Source organism: Cryptomeria japonica, chromosome 10, assembly GCF_030272615.1.
Source record: "Cryptomeria japonica chromosome 10, Sugi_1.0, whole genome shotgun sequence".
Taxonomy (NCBI): domain Eukaryota; kingdom Viridiplantae; phylum Streptophyta; class Pinopsida; order Cupressales; family Cupressaceae; genus Cryptomeria; species Cryptomeria japonica.
The window spans coordinates 495,202,009-495,211,497 of NC_081414.1; positions in this window are offsets into that span (position 1 = coordinate 495,202,009).

Sequence of the window (9,489 nt, forward strand, 5' to 3'; positions counted from 1 at the left end):
AATAGGTTTGCTAAAATTAGTTGGGGATGAGCTGCCCAATTCCACACTAACTTTCTCCAAATTCCACCAAAAGTGCTAAACTCCTACCAACTTTCTCAAAACAAGCATAATCTCCAAGAAAGGAGAGTGGGTGATTACTCACTAAGTTTCCAAATTCTTGCCTAAGAAGGCCTCTCACACTCTTCCCAACCCCTTGGGTGAGGTGTGAGTTCCCATTGGTTGCCCTTCCCAAACTCTTACACATTACCAAAAGTGGAAGGGGAAAAGGTGGAAGAAGATGGGGAAGAGGGTTTGACATCCAAAAGGAAGGTTCTCTATCCTAGGAAGAACTTTCTAAGTTCAATTTTCGTGCATCTTGAAAATATCACTTTTTGAAGTGACTACATAGTCACATGGGAGAAGCCACATGTTTCAAAACACCCCTAACCCATAGGTATACCCTTTGGACCTTTGGAAAAGCCTAAAAACTTACCCTAGGAGTCCATTAAACCCTTTGGAAACCCCACTGAAGTTTACCTACGGGTCAAGCTTGAGTTGACCACTCCCAAGACTCCCTACCCAAGGCAGATTTGGGACCACACTCATGTTTTTGAATGGCTTTGGTAGAAACAAAACTCCCTCCAAGAGACAAGTCAAAATCAATGACACTTAATCAGCACATGTGTCAAGTGACACAACAAAAATACAATATAAAAATCACACATGGAATTTGTCTCTTGAAGGATTACACATTTACATATAAATTAAATTTTACACTCAAGCATTATACACATCACAAATAAAATACATTACAAGGGGGGTGTTGTCTCTCCAAATAGACAACTCCCGGCTTAACAAACGCACATTGGTCTAGGCTTGGTTCTCCATATAAATTCCATGGTCACATGGATAATTTTTCCTGCGCATCTCAATTAACACATTAGTAACTCCAAATAATCACAATTGTACATAATCAAATACATGGATTTCATTACACATCAAACACTCATACACTTAACAACAATAAATTCAATATCTCATTTGTTTCAAATTCAATTTCACATATGCAATTAACATAATTTCCCAAAAATGAACCATTCATAAATATGCATCATTTTTCTTTCATCAAAATAAAATCCTGCAAAATTCCAATAATGACATTCACCATCATAATGTAATTCTATTCTAGTAACATATCTAAAGTTTCATAATCCTCATGCATGAAATAAAACATCAACATATGTCAGTGTGATCCAAATCAGGGAATCATATAAGTTCTAAGTCCATAATGCATAAAATAAAGTATCCATAATAGTCTCAATATGCAAATAACTGAAAATGTCAAACTGAATCGGGGTAGGGCCTCACATAAAACAAATCAAAACAAAGCATTATAAAACAAATACTCCCCTAATCTCTCCATAGTTCTTGAGTCTCTTTCCAAATTGTAATGATAATGACCCTCAAAAATCTGCACACACAAATAATTATATAAAAAGAATTCTCAAGAGTAGTGGTTAAAGAGATAATGGAAGCAAATATTCAAATTTATAGAATAGGAGATAGATAGATCAATGGTTGAGTTTGAATTCATCCTAGAAGGGATGGATGTTTGAGATCATGTAGGAGAAATTTTTCCCAAGATAGGGAAAGAGTGGGAATATGGTTGGAAGGAATCTAAAGGCAAGTGGCAAGGCTAGAAGAAGAAGAAGGACAAAGCTAGTGGAGAAGTGGAGAATATGGTGAAAGGAATTAGAGGACAAGTGGTGACGACTGTAAGATAGAGGAGAAGTGGAGGAAAAAGGGAGAACTAAATAATAAATTATTTAATTTCATGAGAAAGAGAGTAAAAGTAAATAAATATTTTATCTATTTACTTGGTTGAAAAGGGAAAAGGGGGGAATAGAAGGATAAATTAAAGAATTTATTCAACTATAAAAGAATAAAATTAGATAATTAAATAATTAAACTTATCTAGCTATAAATGGGATAGAGGAATATGGTAAGATTCAATCAATCAATTTGAAATTGACTAATTAAAGAGAAATGATTAATTAATTAAATAATAAAGTTATTTAATTAACATTAGAAGAAAGAGGAAATGTTAGTAAGGCAATGAAATTATTGAAGAAAATTATTGACTAGAAGGGTTAATTTTTGGTGTCTATAGCTACAAGAAAAAGAAATAAAAGTTGCAAGACTAAGGGATCAGGTAGATACCATGGTTTCTATGGTTCCATGAACTATCAATTGCAAACTGCTAGGATGGGTATATCCATTATTCCTTAGTGAGCAGTTGCTTAATTTCTAGTTTATGTAGATGTATTTAGATTTGTCTTTTTCACTTGTTTCTCCTTGAGACTTCTTTCTTGTTTTTCAGCCATCAACCCCAAAATTATAAAATGCCTTGTGTGATTTTTATAGACTTAATATTGTTGTATCATACAATACTAGTTGGAACCCCCTTCTATATGTGGGAGATATTCAGTTAAGAGCATTTTGTTCTCATTTAAAGAATGAAAAAAATAGGCATAATCAAATGCTTACATGTAGATAGATTGAGAAAACAACTACATTATCCCTTAGAGTTGAATCTTATAATGCAGATGCTATGATGAATGAATGGGTAATAGTTGCCAATAAACTTGTTCAATAGTGGATATTAGCATCTAGGACAAAGATTTATGCAGAATATGAAAAATGGATTCATGCACAATGCAAGTATATCCTAGATTTTGTTGCACAACATTGGCAAAAACTCACAAATCACTTGTAACAAAGATAACGTCATTGTCAATAGAATTACCATGTAGCCATTTGCAAAGCCAAAAAGTATGTAAAATTCTAGCTATGGAGGAAAATCTGAAGTGGATGCCACTTGCCCTCTAGCCTTAACTAATTTTGTAGCCCATGCTAGATTACAAAAGGATTGAGCGATTTTTTGAAGTAGTTGAGGAACCAAGGTGGCAATGGATCGCATAGTCAAATGGTTCTACTAGGATCCCTTAGCACAAAATTTAGGATATTGCTTATCCTTGTAATTCCCAACCGGTGCTAAGAGGGGAGGAATCAACACTTTTTCAAAATTTCACAGTTAAAACTTTTAACTCAAATATGCATGCACTTAATATTCATCAATATACTTAATTATTGTAGAATAATATGCATGCATGAAAAGATATATTGTGACACCAAGATTTATCACAAAATTTGTACTTTTCTGGAGTACGCCCGGTGAGGAGCCATCCCTCTTAGGAGATTACAAAGACATTGTTAGGTGCCACCCGGTTAAGGGATTTTGTCTAAGGCCTGTTAGTGCCTTTACCCTGTTAAAGGTAGCCTGATTAAAGGACTTAAGAGCATCAGTTAAGATGTCACCCACTTAAGGGATTTTACAATGGGACCTATTAAAGTCCACCCAGTTAAGGGATTTAAGTTGCAATGGTTAGAAAGAAACAAAAGGACGATTTGGTGAATTATCTACTGATAGATTGATCAGATCACAAAGAGAATCACACTCCATCCACATTGGTTGTGTCTTCTCTGCACAACACCAGTTTTCTTCTTACACCTTCGGCTCTGCACTCTGCCGATCCTCTAACCTTCGGCTCTGCACTCTGCCGGTCCTCTGTCCCTCGGCTCTGCACTTTGTCGGTCCTCTGTCCCTCAGCTTTTCACTCTTCTAGTCTACCTCATACACTCTCTGCTCTGCTAAATATTTTTAGCACTTCCTCTCACTCCACTCTTCACTTTGGATTGCCTTCTACAAGATCTTCTTTTTGCAAACTTTACGATCAAGAATTTTTGGATGAACTCAAAAATACTTTATACATTTTCTGTCGTCACCTTCAGGTATTTCCTCAATCAAAGCAATCACAAATTTTAGAAGATTTCAAATTCAAATCTCCCACTCTTTCTCTACGCGCCCTGCAACAATTCCGTCAACTGTTCAACTAATTATGCCACCGCATCCCCCAAAAATAGTGACTTCTGGGTCGAGTTCTATCAATTAAGTGTGAACCAGAAAATCCGCAAACAAACATGGCTTGACTACATGATAATTGAAGTTGACTTCACCAACTTTTAGTTTGGCGTAGACACAATCTCACCAACTCAGCTTTTTCCACCACAACTGAATAACCAATCACCGCTCTGAGATTTATGGTGATCACCTATCTTCTTTTGCCTTACCGGTATACCACTGCTCTCTATATTACCGGTTAATCCTTTCATTGCTGGTTTGTTATGTTAGCATCAAGTCTCTTTTACTGTTTTCCAATGAGGTTCCAGTTTGCATACAACCTCAAGTCTTCTTGCATGAGTCACCTTTTGTGACTTCATCATCATCAGAATGACCGATCTTCTTGAGTGACAAATCAGTTGGCTTAGCCTATCTTCCCTTGAGTTGATTGAACTTTGGTCATCTATTTCTAATTTTGTTTCCACGTGTTTACAAGTCATTACCTTTGCTACTAAAATACACCACTCCAATGATACCAATTCACCGGTCAGTGTTAGACATCAATGACAAATCTTAGCTCATATACCAGTTCTCTGGATTGACCGGTTTTGTCAATGCCAACAATCCTAATTTTAGAAAAATAGATTTTATGTAGAATGGGTTAATGGTGCCTGCTTTAACATGAGAAGGAGGCCGAGTTTCGGGGAATTATAGGTCCTTAATTTTTTTATCATGTATAAGTCTCCTTGTAGACTTTAGTTAAGTTTCATGACACGAGTATTATAAACTGCAATCATAGTGTGACTTATTGTGGTATTAAGACTTCACTTGAGCATTTTTAATATGTTTAATTAATGGATCTAATGTAATGCATGCATATGCTTGTATTTATGAATGTTATTGTAGTTTCCCTCCCTAATTTATTTTTTGATTTAAGCATCGACAGACTTATTTAGACTTCTTGATGATGTTTGACTGATACAAATGACTTTATTTATATCTCAGATGCTTATTGATGATGCTAAACATTTTATATGGACATTTTATATATGAAGGTTTATGTGGATGTTGATATATCTTGAATTATTGTGGTGAATGGAATTACACTTGATGATCTATATGCACTCATTATTTCTAGATGGATTATATTGCTTATGACGATACAATGATATCATGTTAGTACTAACCCTACTTCATGATTATATTGGATGGATTGATGATATGACTGTTATGATTGCATTACTATTGTATCTATGATAGAGACGATGCCATATCACTTATTACGAGCATGATATGACATTATGATTCTCTTCACTATTCTGATTATTTATGATATATGTTGTTGTATATGTTGTCTCATGGATATTGGTGGAAGCAGGATTATAGGTACTAAACATCGATTCCATCTAGTCTCACAAGTCTGAGTGTGTCTTCATCCCAATGGCAAGTTGATAGGAGGTGACATGAGTTCCTTCTACAAACTCTACGTTTAAGTTGATACCCTTGTTAGTCTAGTGTCTTGGCATGAGTCATCTTGCTAGTGTTTTGTGATATGTTGCTCGACCCTATATTGGGCTGCCTTGTAGTGTTATGATTATTTAATTAATTAATTTATAATTGACTCATATAGTTTATTCATATTAAATTGATTTATTGTATAGTTTTGGTATTTAATGTTTATTAGATGATTTAGTGTTGAGGATTAATATTTATTAAGATTTGATTTATTGAATTTATTATTATCAATTACTTATTGTTTGATTATTTATGATCTTATGTTATTATGTTTTGTGGCTTTATATTTTATTGGGTATTATTTATAGTGCCCATGGTTTATTTTATTATTGGGTTGTTCTTATTAGTTAATCTATTTTACCCATTTGGATTATTAAATTATTATTTACTCTACCTACCCTATTTTATTATTAGTTGAGAGATTTGCAAAAAATTTCTGTATGGTTGAAGATTTTGATTGCTTGGGAGCTTGGTTTGATTTGGATAGATTTAGGATTGGTTTTGTGCTTCATTGAATTCACTTGCCATAACTTCAATATTCTAGGTTGGAGGTTTTAACCCATCTCCACATTTGATTTTCAAAAGATTGTATGTAGGAGGAAATTGGGAGAATGGATATTGTTGTATGTTTATTTATATAGTTTTATAATTATAATGCTATCTGGGGAAACTATTGTATTCTATGGATTGTTATTGCTGGTGTATTATCGTGTATGGCTTTTGCAATTATTTTTAGTGCATTGCCATGTTCACTTTTGTATTCTGGATTAACTTGGAATTGTGTATCTAAGTTTGGTTGGTCCAGCCATTTTGGTGAGTGGCCTTGTCATAAATAGAGTTTTACTTATTGCTTTCGCTTGGTGAGAGTTGTCTCTATGACTATTTGGTATCCCTATGTTTGTCGTGCTAGGAGCAGTATTGTAATTATGATTTAGTCGACCATTAATTAATTTGTTTGATTAGCATGTTTGGTTTATAATTTTCATTGTGTTTTGATTTGGTTTCGACATAAATTGGTGGACTATTTGTTTTCTCAAACTTGATCGTAATCGTTATCTCCATTTTTCTAAGTCTAAACTTCAAATGCACTAAACCTCTTAATGAATGTGTTAAATTAATAGATATGTGTTATTCTGCTAGACAAATGCGTTGTGGAATTATTTATAAGCACCGTAGGAACCTACATATGCGCTACCCTAATGCATGAATGTGTTATTCTATCATGTAAAAGTGCTACTGGACCTAGTGAATGCGCTATAGAATGTCTCAAATGCATTGCACTATTGCACAAAAGCACCACCTTGTTTGATGAATGCACTATTTTACCTTTCTTATGTGCTAAACTGCTTTTCAAATGGATTGTAATATTTTCTAGATGTGCTAATCTGCCCAGTTTGATGTTTTGTGACCTTTTCTTAGTCTAAGTTTGATGTTTTTTTGAGTTTGTTCTTTGTACCAGAGGCTTTTTTCGGTTCCCTGTGATTTACAAAAATGGCTTATTTGTTTAGAATTGGTTTTATTTAATTAGGAAAAGGATATTGATATCATTATTATGGGTTGAGAAAGACAGATCTTGCTTTATTTGGATTTATATGGTTATCTATGAGGTTCTTGGTTGAATTATATAATTGAGATTACAACATTAGACTTTATGATTCAATTTTTGTTATATGAATCCTTGTATGGATATTATGTGGATATTTTGTAGAGCCTCCTTCTTGTTGTCATATGTGTTTACCCTAAGGTCTTGGAACATGGTTAGGGAGAGTGGGTTTCCATGTGATGGTCAGGGTCAACAAAGAATAGTTTGCCAAGAGGTTCCTTGTATGGGTAATTGGGGTCTATACCACTAGGCACACATTGGAAGTTTTCTTATTTTAATAAGTGATAACCTTAATAATTTTATTAGATGGGTTGGGTAAGTAGGAATCATCCAAACAAGATAATAAATTGGTTTTGGGCCCCATCTGACAGCCTTGGGTGGAGACTTAGGATGAGATGGGAAGACCATGAAGACGGTAACAAAACTCCCTTGATTCTCTCATAGGTTGAGATGGTTCCACATGACTATCAGGGTGACAGGGGGAGATCCCATAGTGATAGGTGGAGATCTCATAGTTCTTCCCTTCCATGTGAGGATAACATGTGATGACACTCTTCCCTACATGTGTCCCTCATTGTATGTTTTGGAGTATTGTTTTATGTGGTTTCTTTTTAGTTGAGGTGGTTTTAATGTTGTGGTTATGTCCTTTGGTTGTTAGGTGTCATCCTAGTCTAGAATGAGTGCGGGACCTTGTGTCATTCTTTGTAACACAAGGGGTGGTTCCTTATTGGTTCCACATGGTCGGGTGGTTTGATTCCTTCTTTCATTGGGATGTTCTTCGTTGGATGCTTGTGTGCATGGATGTGGATTCTTATCTTTTCAGGTTATGGATGGATTCTTGGAGCAGATTGATGTAATATGATTAATGTGACATTTATATTAGTAGGATTCATGAGATAGTTAGATTTTTATATTGAGAATTATGTATCTTGATGTAAGATGATCTTATGATCTTGAATCTATATGTAATAGAAATGATGTAATAGGTTGTGACCACATTTCCCACAATGAAATATGTTATTGTAATCATGTTAAATCTATGTTGTATCTTGGATATGGTTTCATATTTAGTATTATATTGATGTGAATGGTTAATTCTTATTTAAGGAAATGGATTAGACTTGTGGTAGGTGATGCTAGTAATGGATTAATGATGTCATGTTAATATATGAGAAAATGGGAAGCAGGAACATTTGGATTGGTGCTCTTGGAATAAAGCTAAGGGGGTTTAATGACATTTGTATTATCATTGAATGTGTTCATGGTGGATGTTCTCTTATGATTTTGTAGAAGTAAATGATATAAAGAAATGTTGGGATGTATTAGATTATGGTAACAAAATTAATGCTACATTCTTAATGTTATATTAAGTAATGGCATTGAGATACCCTAGTGAATGTTAATTGATGAGTTGTATTTACACCTGCTTGTGTAATGTGTTCTTATGATTATGCTTTGAAGTTGATGGTTTTTTATTACACTTGATTATTCTAGTTTTATGTGTTGCATTAGTGGATGATTTTAAAAAAATTATCTCTATTTGCATGATAGTTAGATATATTTCTCTAGGGTATTTTGGCGGGCATTACAGTTATGGATGAAAATGGTTGATTGATATGATTCACAATGTTATATATCCTAACCTATTGTGTACAAATTTTTCTAAAGCCAAAAGAAATTGTTCTTGTATCTAAGTGATGTTTTTGCTCTTGCAGACCTGGACAAAACTAGCAATGATTTAGTCAAAAGCAATTCCAAGTGGACCAAGCTATCCAAGGGTTACAATCACGTGTGGACACCCTCCATAATGACATGAACCAATTGAGAGTTTTCCATATTTTAATCTCTTTAGTTGATTCAAGTGGACATTTATGTCTTAGTGGTTGCTAGGAATTTTAGTCCTAATGGGACTATTTCTCAGTTTATGGTCTCCTTATTTAGTAAATAAATCTCTCCCTAGATTTAGGGTTTGAGCAATAATTAGTCAGAGAATTAGTTATAGGTTTAATTTTATAAATAAGCTTACATATAGCCTAAAAAGGTTAATGACTTTGTGACCATGTTATCAGTTCTATTTTGAAGAAAATTTGTAAGTCATGATGAATGGAATAAATGAAATTGTGAACTAGTTGTGTGATCTTGTAATTTCATAGTGAGTACTTACCCAAGGGGGCCCACTTGAGGTAAATATACTCTTAGTTTAGTTATTTTTGTTTTAGATGTTTGACATTGAAGTGGTTTTCTTGAATTTCAGTAAGTCAAGAGTTCTATTATTTACTGTTTCTACAACAACCATTGTCAAACTAGAATAGATAGTGCAAGTAGTAGTTAATGAGTTTTTCACTCAAGTAGCAAGTTGATTATTGCTTCTTCTTTTTCAATTTCTTTAGATTGAATTGTTGTAGTATAATATTTTTTTACATTATACATG